This window comes from Dendropsophus ebraccatus, chromosome 7 (genome assembly GCF_027789765.1).
Source record: "Dendropsophus ebraccatus isolate aDenEbr1 chromosome 7, aDenEbr1.pat, whole genome shotgun sequence".
Classification (NCBI taxonomy): Eukaryota; Metazoa; Chordata; class Amphibia; order Anura; family Hylidae; genus Dendropsophus; species Dendropsophus ebraccatus.
Window position 1 is genome coordinate 53,795,474 of NC_091460.1, and position 21,512 is coordinate 53,816,985.

Sequence of the window (21,512 nt, forward strand, 5' to 3'; positions counted from 1 at the left end):
GTGACTGTGGATGGTGTGAGACATTGCCTGACGAGACCGTAGAGTTCCTATTGGCTGCTATATCTCAGCTATTTGCATATGTGCTGTGATTGGCTGTTAGCGTTTAGAGTGTGGCCATTATTTGCAATGGGCCATTATTTTCTATGGGAAATTTTGGGGGCTTTAAACGTAAATTTCTTAAAAACGACAAATCTGATCGAAACGAAAAATAGATAGCACACCACACACCGCCGAGGGCTTCGAAACGCAATGGCTTTTTTCCTTGTAAACAATGTCGAGCTTGTAGACAAATAAAAATTAATGCTAGCCAACAAACAGATCACAATACGGATAAAACACATATAATTAAAATAAAGGGACACATAACATGTCACACAAGGGGGATCATTTATTATCTACGGTGTCCCTGCAATAAAATGTACATAGGACGTACAAAAAGAGCCTTAAAAACTAGAATAGGGGAACATCTCTATAACATCAAGAAAGGCAATACTGATCATCCACTCTCTCGACATTATAAGGAGAAGCATAACAATAAAATAGATGGAACAACATTTGGTGGAATAGAAAAAGTGACAAACAACTGGCGGGGTGGAAATTATATACATCAGATGTCAAAAAAAGAAAGTGAACACATCTTAATTTTGATACAATACAGCCTAATGGATTAAATTCCGAAATAGAACTGTTTGCGTTTCTATAGAGCAATAAGAACTTACCTATTTAAGGAGTAGCACTGAAGACTGTATCCCTTCTTGACAAAGAGAGCCGTGACTCTTGAAACGCGTAGAAGTGCAGTAGCCTTCTGGACCTCAACAGGATCCGTTGCAACTGCTGTGACGTCACGCAGTCAATCAGTGACTGAATCCTACCATAGACAGAGTGTGCACGCTACCGGCCGGAGCGCGCCATCTGCTATACAACAATCTTCTTATTTCTGCTCTATACGGGACAAGTAGAATCTAGTGTTCTCTATCAACTCTTTCTTCTAAACAATTGGACCCCGATGTGGATGTCGGAGACAACACACGCATAGGACCCTCATTTGGATACAGCACCGATCAGTTTCACCATCTCCACGTGAACGACCACTGCTCATATTCAACAACAGGTCAGTTTGGCGTCTTGAATAATACAATGTATTGCCACTATATTTATTTCTTGTAACCATACTAATATAGCGCGGAAAGGATAACTATTTATAATTACATATTGTTTTATCCACGGCATGCAGATTGCCGAATCTCCTAGTACGCAGCTTTACTTTTGACTTTTATTTTATTTTTATTTTTAGTTTTAGTTTTACTTTCCCAGGGTTCTGATAGGCAGCGCAGGTATTTTTTTGTACAATTGGCTTCGAAACGCAGTTTGAACGGAGTCTGTGTGTAAAGCGGTTCGGGCTGTATTACGTGCAGAAAAATAGCTGGAAGAAGAAGAAGAAGAATACGGATTACAATATAGTGCTTTTCAAGCACTATAACTATGTTACATCAGTACATATATTTTTTTTTACTTTTCTCTCCTTTAAGCTTTTTTTTTTTTTTTTACCTCCAGTCACTCTGAATATATATATATATATATATATATATATATATATATATATATATATATATATATATAACTACCACAATGGAGTGCACTCTGTTCAGAGTATTGAATAGGGTGCCTGCAGCTGGAGACCGAATCCACGTCTCCCCGTAAATACTCCAAGAATTCTGCAGCACAACCATATAGTGAAAAAATCCAAAAGTGTTTTTATTCCATATTAGTAGAAAAATCCATGCAACGTTTCTGTCTCTTCACGAGACCTTTCTCAAGCACAAATCTACATCAAATTTGGCATGCTACAACTAATTTTACAGCCGTTTAGACCCCATGAGGACTCAACCAAAACAGAAAATAGATTTTTTTCCCTCCAGGCTACAGCATGGTGACAGCAGCTACATTAAAGGGGTTGGCCACTTTATAGTAAAATTGCTCAGTGTACACTATTAGTAACTGTACTCACATTACTTACTGACAGCAGCTCCCTGTGTACCTCATACAGCTAAAATCAGACTCCCCTCCTCCAGGCTGGGCTGCCCTGCTCTGTGGTGTTTTGGTCCATAAGATGGCCGACATGGAGGAGCATGTGACCATGCCCCGCCCCCCAGTGTCCACCACTGAGCCTGTATATGTCTATGGAGGAAACAGGGGACAGGGCATGGTCACATGCTTCTCCATGTCAGCCATTTTATGGACAGAAACAAAACAAAACAGGGCAGCCCAGCCTGGAGAAAGGGAGTCTGATTTTAGCTCTATGAGGTACACAGGGAGCTGTTGTCAGTATATACAGTGAGAACAGTTACTATTACTATACACTGACCTATTTTACTATAAAGTGGCCAACCCCTTTAAACATATTTATGTATCTTTTTTACTCACCTAATGTTTGTCTCTACCAGCCCCCTCAACAGTGTTGCCCAGTTTTTGTGACTGTATCAGTATGGATGTAGGTACAGTATCTGAGCTGTATGATTGGTTTTGCCACTGTGTCTGTGTACTCTCTCTTTTAGGTTACATTCACACGTTCTCTAAGTTTGTCTGGAATTGTGAAACCGCAATTAAAGACAAATTTAGGGCAAAAAATTACTAACAAGCTCTTGTATGGATTATAAATGCAGCATGGAATGTCCCATAGAATTCTGTCATTTTGGCCTATTGTATCAAAAACCGTAAAAAATACAGATTACGGAAGCATTAAAGTGTCATTGCCGTTATAACTTTCAAAATTTAAATTAGCAGTATTTGTTATATAAAGCTATATAAAGTTATATAAAGTTTGTAATATATATAACTTTTTAGTCTTGTGCTGGTTGCAAGAAAAGAGACTAAACACATGAAGTCTGACCTGTACAGAGAGTCACGGCTCAATATGTCCATCAATCACATGTCTGCCTTCTCCTTGAGTGTACCGATGACCTGGGAAAAACTGGACTTCCTTTGTTTAGACTCTGTGGGCGAAAAAAAAGTCAGAAAACAGGAAGTGCTGTGTTCTCCATGATAACTTAAAAAATAAACTAAAATAATGAATGTAATTTGCAAACTTGCTTTATACCACATCTACTGTTAATTTTGGTATTGAAAGTTATAACAACAGGGACAATTTAAGAACTTTTTTGCACATTGCAGACGAAGATTGCAGACTATTGCAGACATCATAAGTGGTCCTGAAAAACTACTAAACGCATGAATGTAGCCTTTGTCTGGATATTTTTTTTTATTATGGATTCACAATTACGGACAAAAAATACGGACATGTGAATGAATTCTGTACCTAAATTTACCCAGATGAGGAAAAGATCTAGAAAATGTACACTTCATGCAATAATGCAATACAAGCTGCACTTTAGTCTGCATATTTCCATACTCCCATATACTTATGTCCATATAACTGAGCTTATAGGACCTCTGTCCAGGAATATTGGGGTTAACTACAGGCAAACACTTATGTTTTCAAGGCTTAAATGGAGAAAGGCTTTAATCAAAAGGAACTATCGGGCTTAGTTTATTTAATAAATAGAAGTATTATGCTATGGGCTGTTCTCTGGAGACAGATATGTGGTTTTCCAAGTGGCCATAAATTCTGCATTAATCATCTTGTCATAAACATCTTAGAGGACTTCAAACAATAAAATATATTATGATATTTATTTTTAAAACTCAAAGTGATGGATAAATATATTTCACAAGCATCACCAGAGATGAACTTCATCCGAGAAGCAGCAGTTTGAGCAGAAAATTGTGATTTTATATTGTAATGACCCAGGGCAGCTATTTCCAGTAAGAGCTTTTATATGCCGCTATGAAATGAATCAATTTACATTTTTTAGTGTTCTTTTACATGCAATGCTGGGAGTTCTATATTTAAAATGCAGTATTTGTTATACAAGCCAGGCTCATAAAATCCAACTTTGATCATTTATAAGGGAAGACTGTCATATGTCAAATAAGTGCATTTTATATGCTTCCAAAAAGGCTATTTATTACAACGTTATATAATTCTGTCAAATGTTAAGGTTTTATTATACATTTTAGCCATACAAATGTCATGAACTTATCTATGCTTTTCTTCTAGCAGATATAAAAAATATGTTTCATGTCAATTATTTGGAGACTATTAAGATTATGACTGCCATCAGAACTGTCAGGTACAGCTTTCAGCTCTTCAGGTGCAGCTTTGGCTGTCCAGGCATGATGGGAATTGTAGTTTTGCAACAGCTGGAGGGCTGCAGGTTCCCTTCTCCTCTACTTACTTTGTGTGATGCTCTACACTAGGCCACTATGGTAATTATGTGTTACGCAGGAGGCATATATTGTAGGCCTCGTGGTCAGCTATCACTTATTGAGTGCCCAGACCAGCAAATGTGAGTGAACACATACAACATTAACACTTACTAGAGAAGAGCAAGCATGCTCTATTGAGTATAGTATTCGCTTGAGTAGCAAATGCAATTCCAACACCTTAATAAAGTGTACATGTCACAATCTGCAGAGAGTAGATCTGCTAATCCGGAAAGTCTGTTCTCCCTGGATAGAAATCAGACAATAAAGCATTATCTGCTGATCCGGAAGGTCCAGTTGTGACAACTACACTTTAAACCACAAAGGGGTGGGGACCATACTCAGCAGAGCAGTCTTCCTACTGTCTTCACTATTGCAACTCAGCCAATAAGTGGCTTAGGCAGGGCCACAGCTGCTGATTGGCTGAGCAGACGCTGGTAACGTCAGCCAATCAATGGCGATGTCTTGCCTCAGCCGCTAATTGGCTAAGTGGCAATAGTGACGACAGATGGAAAGACAGAGCAGTAAATATAATTTCTGAATTCCCCTCTCCACCAACAGAGCACAGTCTGGCCCCCAGGGGTTAATTTAACCCCCGAGGGCCAAGCTGACACTTTCAGATTAACCAGATACCCTACGTTCTACTGAGCAGGCGGCACCTTGTAAATACTGGAATCTCATGTCCCATTAATTTCACTGGGGCTCATTACTTTGAACACTCGAATATTGAAAGATACTCGAGTAGAAGTATTCAAGTATTTTAGTGCTCGCTCATCTGTCTGGTTTACCACTAGAAGGTAATTATGGACTAGGCTTTGGACCCTACACAATATATCTCTGCTACTCACAAGGCACAGGAGTCTTTGCTCTTGTACAGAATTGTCCAAAGCAAATAAAAAATAAATAAATAAATAAGATTCAGAAAAATCCACATATTTTTAAAAATTCTAAATTAATTTAATTTGTTCCGAGTTCATTTGCTCATCTCTAGTGCAGAAAAAAAAGGACTGACATTCAACATATAAATGGCGCTACCATAAGACCATCTCTTTGAAACTCACCCCATTATTTACACCAGATTTCATGTGGTTGGTTTTAAGTCCCACCATATACTACAGGATTTTCAGTATATTTGCTTACTTTAAGAGGATTTTGAATGGTTCATTCTGAGAGGTTTTTACTATGCACAGCACGTTTTGTATCTCATCTACATAATCCTAAATTCGTAAGATCGTATCTGATCTGCTGTGTAATATTGTACAGCTGGATAGCTATATATAAAAAGTAGTGTATATACAGCAAAGAGCTGACATGTGGCTGCTATACCTTACAGCACCAATTAGCAGACTTTGATGCATTCATGCTTGTGCATTTTACAGAGATTACAGATTGCATTGAGGTCATGCCAGGATGCTTATCTGTGCGTGCAGCTGTAAACATTACAAAGATAGACCCAGCCTTATGGAAATATGCAAGGCGGAATTAGGTTAACCATGAAGTTCATTCATTAAGGATCCACATCCATATCCATGTAGTTTCTACAATATGGTTATTTTTTATGTAGATAGTCTAAACCATTTAAAGAAATATCATATTCAACAAATCCACTTTCTCAGCTTCAAATCCCTTATCCTGGGGGAGACTCCATCCCCAGTGATTCTTGTAATATAGCTAATGAATAGTAATTGGCATACTATGGTTTCACTTTAACATTTACATTTCATGAATCAGTACATATGATGGCCAATGGCAACTACTAAAGGGTCTATGGCTGAAAAGGAGCCAGCACTGAGCTGCCTTCCCAGCTTGTGGTATCATAACGCATTACAATAACCGCAACTTGTGGAGGCTTTCTGCATACAGAATGTATGCTGTAGACTGCTGTAGGTATTTCCTACTCTAGTTGTATACTCCCCTCCTTATATTGATGATTCTGCATTAACATTATTTGTCTTATTTTTTTTAACTATTTTAGTGTCCTTTTGTATATAAATATGTGACTCTTCGGATATTGTATTAAACCATGCCTAATAAAGATAGCCGAGTAGTCTGGAAATCTTGCAATGTGTCATCTCTAGTGAAGAGCGAGCATGCTCAAACGAGCTCGGTACTCGTTCGAGCATTAGGGTACTCGATGGTACTGGTTACTCTGATGAGAAACTCGGGATACTCGAGAAAATCCTCATCAACCGTTTCTTGTAAGTTTGGGCCCTATTTCTCAGCCAATAAACATGCAGGACACTCTTTGGTACATCCTGCGATCACTTGGGACCCATACATGTCGATAGCAGCGATTGGTTGGCCAAATCAGATGACACTGCCATATAAAAATCTCACCCGGTAGAGCTCGCTTCAGACGTATGCTGGAAGAGATTAGGGACAGAGCTGCTGCTGGTCAGGGAGAGCGTTAGGGAGGGAATTAGCCTTCCAGTAGGCAGGGAATACTAGCGAAACAACAAAACAGCACTTGTAAGTGCTTCAAATCGTTTTTAAATTGTATTACTACAGAGTGATGGCTGGGACTTGCAGTGCAGCTACCACGATTTCAGCAGCACACTGTGGTGATCGGCTGCTGGCAGAAAGGGGACATTAGGTGTTGCATACACACCCCTAAGAAGTGCTCGGTACTATTTTATTGGGACCTCTACTATATTTTCTGATTTCTGCATTTCTTACGCAAGGCATATCTAAGTTCACTACTGCTTCCACAGTGTAAAGGGGGTGTCAAAGAGTGTATATAGGTGCAGCCACCAACAGATTGTATCCCACAGCCCCCTAAAAACTAGTGGGACCACTAGTATATTTTCTGTATTTCTTACGCAAGGCATATCTAAGTTCAATACTGCTTGTTCAGTGTAAAGGGGGTGTAACAGAGTGTGTATAGGTGCAGCCAGCCACAGATTGTATCCCACAGCTGTTGCCCAGAATTTGGCATAATGGTGCAATTAGGCAGCCTCAGAGGCATCCATACATGCTGCCCCTGCTGTTTCCTGTCCATTTCCGTGGTGTTTTCATCATTTTCTGAGGTTGACAGGTTTTCACACGACCTTCCCGCTACCAAACTTGGGTCCCCTGCAAAAATACTTGAGTTTCCAATTGACTTCAATGAGGTTTTTTACTCGAAATGAGCACATGAGTATCTGGAAATATTTGTCTCGAGTAACGAGACCCCAAACATTTTAGTACTCGCTCATCACGAGTCATGTCTCATATGAAATTACTAGAAAGACTAGAAAAATATAGTCTGCAACTATCGAACAACAGAACTTTATGTCCCTGTGGGCGCCCAGGAGCCCCTTGGTAAATTATACATTGTAAGACATGGTGGTCTATAGTTTTCAAGGAAAGGCAAGCTCTAGACTTAAACAGTTAAACAGTCTCTAAACTGTTGACAGTCTGCATGGAAGCAACAAGGAAATCTTTGTCCCTGTGGGATACATGTACAGTAACTATAGATCGCTCCTGCTTGCACGCAATGTGATTTTAAATAATCATAAAATAAATGAACCTTTGTAGCCACAGACCTGAGAAATGCTGTAAAAGTAATATTGTGATCTGACAGAAAACAGATTGAAACTTTAAAGAATCATAAAAGCAAAGAAAATTGTCGGCAGAAAAAGACCACTTGGTCCATCTAGTCTGCCTTTTTAGTATTTCCCTTTTTATTATCTTAGGATAGATATATGTTTATCCTAGGCAGGTTTACATTCAGTTATTGTAGATTTACCAACCACATCTGCTGGAAGTTTGTTCCAAGCATCTACTACTCTTTCAGTAAAGTAGTATTTTTTCACATTGTTCATTTCACATTTTTCTGGTCTTTCCCCGAACTAACCTCTGATTGTGTCCCCTTTAGTGATGAGCGAGTACTAAAATGCTCGGGTGCTTGTTACTCGAGATGAGTATTTCCCGATACTCGAGTGCTCGTTTCGAGAAATGAACCCCAATGAAAATGGGAGACTCGAGTATTTTTGCAGGAGACTCAAGTTCGGTAGAGGGAAGGTCGTGTGAAAACCTGTCAACCTCAGAAATTGATGGAAACACAACGGAAATACACAGGAAACAGCAGGGGCAGCATGTATGCATGCCTCTGAGGCTGCCTAATGGCACCATTATGCCTAATTCTGTGCAACAGCCTGGTTAAAACAGAGGTAGGCATAGGGACCACCCAAAAACTCAGCCTGACACAGCATGGCAGTGAGAACACAGGGAACCATTAAAACAGAGGTAGCATACGGGGAAACACCCCAAAATTTAGCCTGACACAGCATGGCGGTAAGGACAGAGTGAACAAGGTAGAAGCGGTAGCCAGTGAGCCTTCCAAAAATTATACCAGACAGAGCATGGCATTGAGCACACAGATAACCATTAAAAGTGAGTGAGGAAGCAAGTGAGCCTCCCAAAAATTAGGCCAGACACAGCATAGCATTGAGCACTCAGAGAACCATTAAAAGTGAGTGAGGAAGCAAGTGAGCCTCCCCAAAATTAGGCCAGACACTGCATGGCATTGAGCACACAGAGAACTCCCGGGAGCAGCAGTAGCCAACATGGATGCCAGTGAAGGACCAGCAGTAGTCAACATGGATGCCAGTTAAGGCCCAGCAGTAGCCAACATGGAGGCAAGGGCAGGCACAGCAGTAGTCAACATGGATGCCAGTTAAGGCCCAGCAGAAGCCAACATGAAAGCAAGGGCAGGCACAGCAGTAGTCAACATGGATGCCAGTAAAGGACCAGCAGTAGTCAACATGGATGCCAGTTAAGGCCCAGCAGTAGCCAACATGGAGGCAAGGGCAGGCACAGCAGTAGTCAGCAGTAGTCAACATGGATGCCAGTTAAGGCCCAGCAGTAGCCAACATGGAGGCAAGGGCAGGCACAGCAGTAGTCAACATGGATGCCAGTAAAGGCCCAGCAGTAGTCAACATGGATGCCAGTTAAGGCCCAGAAGTAGCCAACATGGATGCCAGTTAAGGCGCTAGTGGTGTCAGATGGGAAGTACATTTTCAGCTTCTGCACCAAGGACTGTTGATATTGATTCACTCTCATACTGCGTTCCTCGGCAGGAATGAGAGTGGAAAAGTTCTGTTCGTACCGAAGGTCCAGGAGGGTGAACACCCAGTAATCTGTGTTGTCAAAAAAAAAATTTTAACCCGAGGGTCACGGGAAAGACAGCCTAACATAAAGTCAGCCATGTGTGCCAGGGTCCCAACACGCAACTCCCTCTCCTCACTAGCCTCAATTTTCTCCTCCTCCTCCTCTTCAGGCCATACACGCTCAACAACTAAGGACTGAGCATGGGTACCCTCTTCAGTGGCAGCGGCATTCTGCTGCTCTTCCTCCTCTTCTTCATCCTCCTCATGCTCTACTCCGTGTTGAGAAACTGACGTCAGGGACAAGGCAGGCCAGGGCTATCTAGCAGCTGCTGTTCTTCACCCATCTCCTGAGACGAAGGCAAAGTGTCAGACTTCAGGCTGAGCAGATAGGATTTAAGCAGACACAGCAGCGGGATGGTGATGCTGATGATGGCGGCTTCGCTGCTGACCATCTGTGTTGACTCCTCAAAGGGGCCCAGTACCTGACAGATAGCGGACATCCACGTCCACTCCTCATTGTAGATTTGAGGTAGCTGAATGACCTAACTACCGCTTCGCACAGAGGTTGACATCTGGCATTCCAAATGGCTCTGCGTTGCTTGTAAACCCTGGCTACCATCTGACAGGTGGAATTCCACCTCGTGGGCACGTTGCACAGCAGTCTGTGAGCCGGCAGTTGCAAGCGCCTTTGCACTGCCCTAAGGGTGGCAGCATCCGTGGTTGACTTGCGGAAATGCGCACAGATGCGCCACACCTTGGTGAGCAAGTCAGCCAAATTGGGGTAGGTCTTAAGGAACCGTTGCACCACTAGGTTGAACACATGGGCCAGGCATGGTACAGTACATGTGTGAGGCTGCCGAGTTGCAGGGCCGCCACCAGGTTTCACACACAACCATGCCTGGTTTGAGGCTCTGTGGCACAAGCCAAAAAACTGACTGCACCGTGATGCCCTGCAACAGCTCCTAGGCCGTGTGCTTAAGCTCAGCAGTTTCAACACCGTCTGTTGGCGTTTACCCACCGCACTGATGATGCTACAAAATGGAGGCGACGTGGTCGTGGAGGGAAATAGAGGAGGAGGAGGAAGAAGAGGAGGAGAAAGAGGTGTACAACTCATGAGAGACCACGACAGAGGTAGGCCACGCAATCCTCGGTTTGGGCAGCACATGACTGGAACCAGGGTCAGGCTCTGTCCCAGCCTCCACCAAGTTGACCCAATGTGCCGTCAGGAAGATATAGTGCCCCTGCACGCCAGCACTTTTCCACGTGTCCGTGGTTAGGTGGACCTTGTCACTGTTCGCATTGGTCATGGCACGGATGATGTTATCCGACACATGCCGGTGTATCGCTGGGACGGCACACCGTGAAAAGTAGTGGCGGCTGGGGACAGAGTACCGAGGGACAGCCACTGCCATGAGGTTCCAAAAGCCTCTGTCTCTACCAGCCGATAGGGCAGCATCTCTAAGCTCAGCAGTTTGCCTATGTGCACATTTAGGGCTTGTGCATGCGGGTGAGTGGCAGTGTATTTGCACTTCCGTTCAAAGGTCTGCTGCAGGGACAGTTGAACGCTGCCCTTGGAAACCTTGCTGGAGGGTGTGGAGCATAGTGGAGGTGGAGGGGTGCATGTAGGGCGGGAGGCCCTCGTGCCTGGGGCCTGGGCGGGGGGACAGACAGAGCCAGCATGTGACACAGGGGAAGGAGCAGGTGTGCGACTTGCAGTCACTGAATGGCCTTGGTTCCACTGAGTGGGGTGTTTAGCACTCATATGCCTGCGCATGCTGGTAGTGGTTAGGCTGGTAGTGGTGGCTCCCCTGCTGATCCTGGCATGGCACACGTTGCACACTACATTCCGTCGGTCATCCGCACTTTCTTTAAAAAACCTCCAGACTTGGGAACATCTAGCCCTGGCCACGGGAGTTTGACTCCGTGAAACAGTTGCTGATCTACTCGCTCTGCCCCTGCTTCTCCCTCTGCCCACCCCTCTTCCTCTTCCAACCAGTCCTGTGCGTGAACTTGCCTCCCCCTCAGAAGCACGGTCTTCACTAGGCTTATCCTCCCAGCTCGGGTCAGTCACCTCGTCCTCATCCACCAGCTCTTCTTCTATTTCCTCACTCTCCTCCTCACTTTGAGTTACATCCATGACAACAACCTCACTGTCTGACGACCGGGTCTCATCGTTACCATCATACACCTCTTCCAACCTCACTTGCAAGTCCCCACTCTCATCACCCACTGACTGCGTTACCTGCATAGTTTGGGCATCAGGACAGATCGACTGCTCCGGTTGCTCTGACTCAGGGAAGGGTCCAGAAAAGAGTTCCTGGGAGCATGGTGGTGGATCTGAATCCCTTCTTTCCCTGGAGGGGCCAGGCTGTGGGGAAGGAGGCTGAGCTAATGGAGCAAGGGTTCCACTCCCTTGGGTAGTGTGGCTGGACTGCGTGGAAGACTGGGTGGTGGATAAATTACTGTAAACATTATCCGCTATCCACGTGATCACCTGTTCACACTGCTGCGGTTTCAATATCGGTCTACCATGAGACCCCGTAAGTTGGGCAAAGATGCTAGGGAGTTGACGTCTGCGGTGTGCCACTGCTACCTCCTCAACAGGTGCTGCTGTGTCACCCTGCCCTGAACCACGGCCTCCGGCAATGGCATCACTTGGAACCCCACGCCCTCAACCTTGACCCTTACCCCTGGGGTTCACCATTTTATGGACACTGCACAGTATGAAACTTAGATAGGCCTTGCGTATGAAATACAGAAATAAGGAAAAATACTTGTAGTGCCCACTGGTTTTGTGGGGCTGTATGGTACAATCTGGTAGTGGCTGGACATAGATGCAAGCTGTGATACCCCCGTCCAATGAGCAGTGATGTTTTATAAAGGTGTACTACAAATCCCAGCAATACAGTGTAGTACCCACTAGTTTAGGGGGGCTGTACGGTACAATCTTCTAGTGGCTTGACCTAGATACACGCTGTGATACCCCCGTCCAATGAGCAGTGAAGTTCTATGCAGGTGTACTACAAATCCCAGCAATCCAATGTAGTACAGCAGGACCACCAGCCCCAAAATCAAAAAAGAGTACACTGAGCACTTCTTAGGGGTCTGTATGCAACACCTAATGTCCCCTTTCTGCCAGCAGCCAATCACCACAGTCTGCTGCTGAAATCGTGGTAGCAGCACTGCAAGTCCCAGCCAGCAGTCTGTAGTAATACTATTAAAAAACGATTTGAAGCTCTGAAGCGAAAAAGGCTGTTTGTTTGTATTGCTAGTATTCCCTGCCTACTGGAACGCTAAATCCTACACTGACGCTCTCCCTGAGAAGCAGCAGCTCTGTCCCTAATCTCTCACAGCATGTGTCTGAAGTGAGTACTGCCGGCTGCGCGTTTTATATGGCAGGGTCATCTGATCTGGCCAACCAATCGCTGCTATCGACATGTATTGGTCCCACATGATCGCAGGATGTACCAAAGAGTCTCCTGCATGTTTATTGGCTGAGAAATAGCGCCCAAACGTACAGGAAACAGATGATGAGAGTTTCTCGAGTATCGCTAGATGCTCGTCCGAGTAACGAGTACCATCGAGTACCCTAATACTCGGACGAGCATGATCGCTCATCACTAGTCCCCTTGTTTTTGAGTTGTTTTTTTCTGAAAACATTTCCTTCCTCATCCTTATTTAGTCTTTTAACATATATAAAGGTTTTGATCATGTCCACCATTTTTGTAGGCCGTGTTTGGACCGGTTCTATTTAATCAATACCTTTTGTAGGTGAGATCTCTAGAACTGGACACAGTATTCCAGATGTGGCCTCACTAGAGCTCTATACAGCGGGATCACAATCTCCCTCTTCCTACTGGTTACACCTCTAGATATACACCCCAGCATACGATTTGCTTTTCCTACCACCTGGTTTCCCTGGTGACTCATTTTAAGGCTGTCAGAAACCACTAACCCTAAATCCTTTTCCTCTGCAGTCTTATATGGATTTAAAAGGGTTTGTGCTGTGACAATGATGCCAGCATTCAAGAACGGCAAAAGTCCAACAGCATCCAAAATTAAAGAATAATCCAAGTCTTTTTCTGGTCTTTTTCAAGACAAAGTGCAAGTGAAGCAGTAATAGGCTATGTTTACACAACATTTTTTCAGCTCCGTTTAAAATGACGTCCGTTATTTTGAGCCTAAAATAAGCAACGTTTTTTAGCAGCCTGGCCTCCCCTTAGTACACTGACTAGTGTTTGACTGTTTGTACATTATTCTAGTTTGGGGTTGCCAATTAGACTTAGGATGCGGCTTAACCCCTTGCCTCCGCAGCCTGTTTTGGCCTTAATGACCAGGCTCATTTTTCAAAATCTGACCTGTCTCACTTTATGCGCTTATAGCTCAGTGATATTTTAACGTATGCTAGCGATTCTGAGATTGTTTTTTCGTCACATATGGCACTTTATATTAGTGGCAAAATTTGGTCATTACTTTGTGTGTTTTTTGTGAAAAACATCAAAATATCATGAAAAATTTGAAAATTTTGCATTTTATGAACTTATGACATTCTCTGCTTCTAAAAAAGGAAGTCATAGCACATAAATTAGTTACTAAATCACATTACCAATATGTCCTCTTTATTCTGGCATAATTTGGGAAACATATTTTACTTTTTTAGGCTGTTATGGGGCTTAGAAATTTATTAGCAAATTATCAAATTTTGTGAAAGTTTCCAAAACTGATTTTTTTAGGGACCAGTTCTTTTTTTAAGTTGATTTAGGAGGCTTGTATACTGGAAACCCCATAAGTGACCCCATTTTGGAAACTAGACACCTTAAAGAATTAATCTAGGGGTATAATGAGCATTTTAACCCTACAGGGGCTGGAGGAAAGTATTCACAATTAGGCCTTAAAAAAATCGAAAATTTAAATTTTCCAATAATATATATGTTTAGATTAAAGTTTCTCCTTTCCAAAAGGAACATGAGAGAATCTGCACCCCAAAATTTGTAACGCAGGTTCTCTTGAGTACAACGGTACCCCATATGTGGGCGTAAACCACTGTATGGGCACACAGCCGGGCTCAGAAGGGAAGGAGCACCAATTAGCTTTTTTAAAAAGTTTGAGCGCCAGGTGCGTTTGCAGTGCCCCTGTAGTGTCAGCAGAATAGAATCCCCCCAAAAGTCACTCCATTTTCGAAAGTACACCCCTCAAAGAATTCATCTTGGGGTAGGATGAGCATTTTGACCCCACATGCATTAGAGGAAAGTATTCAAAATTAGACAGTAAAAATGAAAAACACGAATTTTTCCAATAATATGTTCGTTTAGTTTGAAATTTCTCAATTTCACAAGGAAAAAGAGAAAAAAAGTACCCCAAAAATTGTAACGCAGGTTCTCCTGAATACAACGGTACCCCAAATATGGGCATAAACCACTGTATGGGCACACAGCGGGGCTCAGAAGGAAGGGAGCGCCAATTAGCATTTTCAGTTCAGATTTTGCTGAAGAAGTTTCTGAGCGCCAGGTGCGTTTGCAGAGCCCCTGTAGTGTCCGCAGAAGAGAACCCCCCTAAAAGTCACCCCATTTTGGAAAGTGCACCCCTCAAAGAATTCATCTTGGGGTGTGGTGACCATTTTTACCCCACAGATATTAGAGGAAAGTATTCAACATAAGACAGTAAAATTGAAAAACTTGAATTTTTCCAATAATATGTTTGTTTAGTTTGAAATTTCTCAATTTCACGAGGAACAGGAGAGAAGCTGCATGCCCAAATCTGTAACGCAGGTTCCCCTGAGTAGAACGGTACCCCATATGTGGGCATAAACCACTGTATGGGCACACAGCAAGGCTCAGAAGGGAAGGAGCGCCAATTAGCATTTTCAGTGCAGATTTTTCCGAAGAAGTTTCTGAGCGCCAGGTGCGTTTGCAGTGCCCCTGTAGTGTCAGCAGAAGAGAACCCCCCCAAAAGTCACCCCATTTAGGAAAGTACACCGTTCAAAGAATTCATCTTGGGGTGCAGTGAGCGGTTTGACCCCACAGGTATTAGAGGAAAGTATTCAAAATAAGACAGTAAAAATGAAAAACTCGAATTTTTCCAATATATGTTCGTTTAGTTTAAAATTTCTCAATTTCACGAGGAATGGGAGAAAAAATGTACTCCAAAATCTGTAACGCAGGTTCTCCTGAGTACAACGGTACCCCATATGTGGGCATAAACCACTGTATGGGCACACAGCAGGGCTCAGAAGGAAGGGAGCGCCAATTTGCTGGAGCAAAACCGCAGCTAGTAATGGTTATTAGAATAGCGCAGTTACTAAAATACAATAAAAAAATGAGATTACAGGTAATGTGGGGTGGTTACGGATAATCTGGGGTGGTTATGGGCAACCTGCGGTGGTTACGGGCAACCTGCGGTGGTTACGGGCAACGTGGGGTGGTTACGGGCAACGTGGGGTGGTTACGGATAAACTGAAGTGCTTATAGGTAATCTGGGATGGGAACCTGTAACGTGCGGTGGTCGGGGGCAACGTGCGGTGGTCGGAGGCAACGTGCGGTGGTCGGGGGCAACGTGCGGTGGTCGGGGGCAACGTGCGGTGGTCGGGGGCAACGTGCGGTGGTCGGGGGCAACGTGCGGTGGTCAGAGGCAATCTGGGGGGAATTACATGTGATAAGGGGCAACATGGGGTGGTTACAGACAATCTGCGGTGGTTACGGGCAACATGGGGTGGTTACAGACAATCTGGGGTGGTTACGGATAAACGGAAGTGCTTATAGGTAATCAGGGGTGGGTACATGTAATTTTGGGTGGTTACGGCAATCTGGAGGGGGTCACTGGCAACGTGTGTGAGTTAGAGGCAACGTGCAGTGGTTAGAGGCAATCTGGTGGGAATTACATGTGATTAGGGGCAACCTGGGGGGGTTACAAACAATCTGCGGTGGTTATGGGCAACATGGGGTGGTTACAGACAATCTGTGGTGGTTACGGGCAACCTGGGGGGGGTTACAGACAATCTGCGGTGGTTACGGGCAACATGGGGTGGTTACAGACAATCTGGGGTGGTTACGGATAAACTGAAGTGCTTATAGGTAATCAGGGGTGGGTACATGTAATTTTGGGTGGTTACGGCAATCTGGTGTGGTTACGGGCAATCTGGAGGGGGTCACTGGCAATGTGTGTGAGTTAGAGGCAACGTGCAGTGGTTACGTGCAATATGGGGGAGTTACGGGCAATCGGGGCTGATTACGGACCATCTGGAGGGGCTCACTGGCATTTTGGGGTGGTTACAGGCAACGTGCGGTGGTTATGGGCAACGTGCGGTGGTTATGGGCAATGTGTGGTGGTTATAGGCAATGTGCGGTGGTTAGTGGCAACGTACGGTGGTTATGGGCAACGTGCGGTGGTTATGGGCAACGTGCGGTGGTTAGTGGCAACGTGCGGTGGTTAGTGGCAACGTGCGGTGGTTATGGGCAGCGTGCGGTGGTTATGGGCAACGTGTGGTGGTTAGTGGCAACGTGCGGTGGTTAGTGGCAACGTGCGGTGGTTATGGGCAATGTGCGGTGATTACGTGCAATCTGGGGCGGATACGGGCAATCTGGGGCGGATATGGGCAACCTGCGGTGGTTACGGGTACTTTGGGGGGGCTAGGGGTAATCTGGGAGTAAAGTGCAATTATTACTATAATAAAAAGTGTGTGTTTTATTTTTTTGTATGTTTTTCACTTTTTGTACTTTATACATTAATTTTCACTGTATTACTATGATTACTGTAATATTTTCTATCACAGTAATCATAGTTCAGTGACAGAGACCAAATTGGTCTCTGTCACTTTAAATTTTCTGAGATAACTGATTCTGGAGCGCATGCGCACTTCAGAATCAGCCTGGACGTCGAGGAGGAAGGAGCTCCGTGGATCCGGTGAGTATATGGGGAAGGGGGGGTGACTGGGGGACGGGGGTGACTGGGGGGGTGGGGGCCGACTTGGGGGGGGGGCACGGTGACACTTTTTATCCCCTGTCACCAATGATTTATGGTGACAGGGGATAAAAAGTGCTGATCAGCACTGGGAACAGGCGATCGGTGGTACATCGTATATACCGCCCCCCGCCTGTTCCGGGACCACACGGGGGGGTCCCCGATCACTGCCCCATGCTCTCCGCTACCTCCGGTGGCGGAGAGCATGGGGCTTTGATCACTAATTCATTTCCATCCCTGCGAACAAACATCGTTTGTTCGCAGGGATGGGGGCGGCCATCTTGGATCTGATGGCCGCCTGGGTAGGGTGATCGGGGGCTGATCTGGGGTCTGAGGGGACATTTTTCATCTCCCCCCACCGTGGATTCACGGTGGGGGGAGATGAAAGCTATCGGCGGCGCCGGTAATGCCCGGTACCGGCGGATCGCCGCTAAAACGGTAGTAGCGGCGATCCGCCGGTATCAGGGGACGAGGGGAGGGGGCCAGGGGACACAGATTGAGTGGCGGTGGGGGGAGGCAGCGTTCTGCAGCCTCCCCCCGCCGCCCGATCGGCGGGGGACACTGAATCTCCCCATAGACGCTGCGGTCGCATTGACCGCGGCGTTTATGGGGTTAACTGCCCGGGGGGGAGCGTGGCTCCCCTCCGGGCAGTGGCAGCAGGAGGATGCTGTGTGACACAGCCTCCTCCTGCTGCCCGATCTCACCTAGGGACAGAGGGGGGAGGCAGGGAAAGCATGACGTCCAGGGACGTCATGATGCATTCTGCCACTGCTTTTCATGACGTCCCTGGACGTCATATTGGGGGAAGGGGTTAAATAAAAGGTCCATTGAATTTAATGGTAAAAACTGAGAAAGAACGGTGACAAAAGAAAAACTGTGTGTGAACAACTAATAAAAAACGTCCGCTTTTTGCAAAGGACGTCCGAAAATTATGATCATGTTCACTATTTTGACGTCTGTGGTAAAAACGTCCGTTATTCAATGCATTGTGTGCATTGGACATCCGTCTTCTCATTGACTTCAATGTATTGCCATTGGTCAGTTAAATCGTGGCAAAAACGGACGTTATTTAAAATATCTAAATCGGACCCCCTTTTCTCTATTTTTGACGTTTTGTGAACATAGCCAGAATGTGCAACAATAAACAGTAAAGTGCTAACATGTCATTGGTGGGACTGTTTATTGTTGCACATAAATATTGATTTGCTTGCACTCTGTATACTTGAAAAAGAGCAACTTCGTTGAAACATTTTATTAGCACTTGAACAACTAGCTTTTCTACTAAGTGGACCTGTAGTGCCTATTAGCGTGTCACTCTGTCCCCATGTAGTAGTTCAGTGCCTGTCCTTTTCCGTGGATTCAGAACTTGTCTCTTACAGCTCTAGCTGAGCCACTGTGCCAATAGGCCCCCACTTCCAATAATCCGCACTATCCTAACTTACCTACGCTCTGAAATTACAGTCTATTTTAACTAACTACAAAGATTCACTTAAACTACTGCTAACTGTCAGTATATATTCTACCAGTATGCAACTTGTCTGCTGTATTTTCAGCATACTCAGCTACAGCATTATCGTAAATCTATTATCTGCAGTGTGTTCAAATATTATAGCTCATTTGTATTCTCATAGATTGTCAAGTCTTATCAGAGCTGTATATATATATATATATATATATATATATATATATATATATATATATATCTGCAAAAGCATGTGAGAACTGTGTCTACATTAGTCCTTCCTGCTGAAGTGTTTACCTCTTTAAACAAAAAGGTTTTCTTATTAAAAACTTTGAACTTCTATACTTGACCTTCAAATTGTTATCCTTGGTTTACTAAATCTGTGTCTTAAGTCGTCCCTAGGCTCACACACACACACACACACACACACACACACACAGCAGCAACTATTAATCACTGAAATTAAGCACTACAACCTTGTCATAATTTAATTATAGGAGTTTTGAATGAACAATATTCTGTATAAGGGTCAATACCTACAGTACTGTAGCAACCCCCAAGTCTGTTGGCTGCGAGCATAAGGTTTGTGTATTCATCGGTTCACACTGCTGTGGTACTGTGTGGCAGCCATTGTTGCTGTCTGTGGAGTTGTGTGACCCAGAGCCAGGGGGCTTGCTCTAGCAGCAGTGATGTTGCTGAGCCACTGGGTTGCACCCTCTATGGGCACTGGTGTTGTGGTGGTGGTGGTGGTTGCTGCCAAGCACTACTTCATTTAGGTTAGGGACCCACATGAATCAAGAACCATGAAGTGGTGTGTGGGCTTATAGATTTTGATCAAAATTAACCAACCTCCTGATGTTAGTATTGATTATGCTGAAAAGCAGAGGGTCATTGTATAGCATGCGGATGTGTTCCCATGTTTGTTTTTCTCCTTATAGAATTACAGTTATCCAGGTACGGTTGCTCATCTATGTGGTACAGCAGTCTACCCCCATCCCTTTAACGATGACTTGTGCTAATCGTAGCGTGCCAAGCAATCTTCAAGTCATTAACCTTTTAATCCTGTAATGCTGTTCTACTGTGCAGGTGAAAACATTTTTATAGTGCAGTCTTGTGGCTTATTTGCCAACACATAAGACATATGATTATACTGGGTATTATTTCTACAGAAGATAAATGTAGAAGACAATTTTCAAGTCAAATAAAATTTCGGTAAGCCGATGACAATTAATAATAGGATTTGGTTCATAGAGACATCAGGTTTTGAGTACCCCTGTCACCAGGGGCGTAGCTAGGGGTTCAGCCTAGGGGGGGGGAGTGAGTCTGAGTGGGCCCCCAACCAAACTTACCCATAGGGCACCTCAGCAGGTGACAAGGCTTTCTGAATAATAAAGGGAATATTCTTCTATTCTTCTTACTCATAGTGGATAAGGATAAAGAGCAGTGTAAGAAGCTTTTGTACATTTCACATATAGAACCACAAAAAAATCTAAAGTGCTTAAGATTAGAAAAATATAGCTGCCTTCTTCCACAGACAGCACCACTCTTGTCCTCAGTTTGTGTGTGGTATTCGACTGAAGTGAATAGTGCCAAGCTGTGATACCACACACAACCTAAGAACCTAAGAGCAGGGGTGGCGCTGTTTTGGAAGAAAGCAACTATGTTTTTTTTTCTTAATTCTGGAGAACCCTTTTAACCAGATTATCTTTGCCTAAAAATAATAGTGGTATAGGTAATAAGTTTTTAAACATTAAGGCTATGTTCACACTGCGTATGAGTCTGGCCGCATTTCGTACGCCGACGTACATGTGCGGCTGAAACTACGGGCGTGGGCAAAATCGGCATTCGGCCGGATGCGTACGAACCGCGAACATACGCCCGTAGTACAGTTATGCTTCCCTAGCTTGATTCGAAGCGATCTGAGGCAGGTCATTTACTTGGAAATCTTTGCCCAGCCCAGTAAACCACACAGAACCTTTTGGATCGAAAAATCAAGTTCAATTTGGCTGAAATAAGTACTCCGTATGGGACCGCATGGAAATCCACGGCCGTGAGTTTCAACATTTCCGTCCTCAAACAATGGTCTTGTTCATTTTTCACGGCGCCGTATACGATCCGGCCATAAGCTCATACGTAGTGTGTATTGTGCGGGCGTATATCGTATACTTTCAATTGAACGCATCAACCTCAAAACTACGTGCGTATATTCGCGGTTCGCACTACGGCCGGAAACATAAGCAGTGTGAACATAGCCTCAAAGGGGTGAGCTGGTTGTGATCATACATGTACAATCCAAGATATGTGATGAGCTGCTAGATATCCATTTCCTATTTATATCTATCTATCTATCTATCTATCTATCTCCTATCTATCTATCTATCTATCTATCTATCACATTACAGGAGGAGATATAAGAGGACAATGATCACATGTCCTTCATGCACCAGCATCTTCTCAGTCCCGCCCCCTCATGACATCACCACAGGTCCTTCATCCACAAGAATCCTCTCCAGTTCTCAGCCCCGCCTCCTTATGACGTCACCACAGGTCCTTCCTCATAGCTCTGCAGGCTGTCTGCAAAAGAAATAGCTTTTGCAGACAGCATTAAGCCTCTGAGACCTCAGTGGGCCCCTGCCAGTGTGGGCCCAGGAGCCACTGCCCCCCCTGCACCCCCCAAATTT

At 44.4% G+C, this 21,512-nt stretch overlaps 1 long non-coding RNA gene across 1 annotated transcript in view; it reads right to left on the reverse strand.

Annotated features, from left to right (window-relative positions):
• Positions 1–419: 419 nt before the first annotated feature.
• The window catches only part of LOC138796797 (uncharacterized), an 88,384-nt gene continuing 67,291 nt past the window's right edge, over positions 420–21,512 (reverse strand). Inside the window, exons 3-4 of the long non-coding RNA XR_011363822.1 lie at positions 2,891–2,993; positions 420–1,423 (exon numbers count right to left, since the gene is read on the reverse strand). This is a non-coding gene — a long non-coding RNA (uncharacterized lncRNA). The remainder of the gene's footprint in view (positions 1,424–2,890; positions 2,994–21,512) is intronic.